Source organism: Austrofundulus limnaeus, unplaced genomic scaffold, assembly GCF_001266775.1.
Source record: "Austrofundulus limnaeus strain Quisiro unplaced genomic scaffold, Austrofundulus_limnaeus-1.0 Scaffold30, whole genome shotgun sequence".
Classification (NCBI taxonomy): Eukaryota; Metazoa; Chordata; class Actinopteri; order Cyprinodontiformes; family Rivulidae; genus Austrofundulus; species Austrofundulus limnaeus.
Genome location: NW_013952432.1, coordinates 2,669,637 through 2,670,830, shown reverse-complemented (window position 1 = coordinate 2,670,830; position 1,194 = coordinate 2,669,637). Strand labels below are relative to the sequence as shown.

The 1,194-nt window shown below is 38.6% G+C and overlaps 1 protein-coding gene across 5 annotated transcripts in view; it reads left to right on the top strand.

Annotated features, from left to right (window-relative positions):
• Positions 1 to 807: 807 nt before the first annotated feature.
• Positions 808 to 1,194, top strand: part of cdh19 (cadherin 19, type 2) — a 30,500-nt gene continuing 30,113 nt past the window's right edge. For all 5 annotated transcript variants that reach the window (XM_014005434.1, XM_014005435.1, XM_014005436.1 and 2 more), the window contains exon 1: positions 808 to 1,070. The gene's annotated coding sequence lies outside the window, so the exon portion shown is untranslated. The remainder of the gene's footprint in view (positions 1,071 to 1,194) is intronic.

Below are 1,194 nucleotides of genomic sequence, written 5' to 3'. Positions count from 1 at the left end.
TTTTTTATGTAAATCTAATAAGAAAACCAGGAAGAAGCAAGGATACACATTCTCAAATTCTAAGATGATTTAGAACCTATTTAGCAGTAGGAAGGAAAAAGTCAGAYCATTTATTGCAGTGGAGGAAAAAAAAGAGTAATATCAAGAAATGTAATAGCAGCATGTCAAACTCTTCTGGTGCAAAGACAGTAAAAGGCCCACATTCAAATTCCAAATGTAACCCTGAAGGCAGAAAGACATGGSTTTAAGATTTATGAAAGAGATGAAGACACAAAGGGAAACTGATTTAGAACCCTGTCAACAGATGAAGCAGCATTTCCAATTTCTATAAAGAAATTACTTGGCTGATATGGAAAAAAATAAAATCAAAATCACATCAGCAAACATTTTTTTCTATCATCATATCCACACAGGAATCTAATATCTGGTTTGGTTGACTTTTGTGTTTTATTTATGTCGTTATTCAAATCATGTAAACAAGTAGGGGAATTTGAAGGACAGTTTTTTGAATTCTTACTTTTGAAATAAAACCAATCCAGGAAGGAGCAGGCAGGAACAGCACACTCCCTCCTCTTGCATGTCAGAAACAAAACAGCCTGTTGCTGTCCTATCACTACCAAAAGTGGTGACCTTACGGTGAATGAATTACCATTTGCTCAGCTCTCTCGCTTTACTCTAATAAGCAAAGAATTGTTCACAGAGATAGGAGGAAAAAAACAGATAGAAAACCATTTGTAAGTCTGGACTGTGACTATCTGAATCGCAATGAAGGCCCAGAGTGTTCTGTAATGTTCAGATGCGAGTCCCGGACAATAGAGCCTGTGTTTGTTCTTCCTCAGAAAGTTTCAAGAGGACAAAAAAGGGGGAGCAGAAGAAGCAAAAGGATAGGTTGTCGGTGGAGGGGATTACACATTGTGAGAGAACCACGAATGTTTGCGTCTGTTATTGTGGTGACTGAATTRCTTTCCAGTACCAGGGTATTTAGTTAAGCAGATTGTGTTTCTTCAGGGATCTTACTCGGAGGCAGCTTGTGACAAGTGGCTTCTGGGATTACTGAATCACACAAACAGGTGGGTGTGGCATTCCACTTTATGTATGCAGTTTTATTTTGTTAGCAGAGAGGGAATCAAATACTAAGTGTCTGTGTGTGTGTGTGTGTGTGTGTGTGTGTGTGTGTGTGTGTGTGTGTGTGTG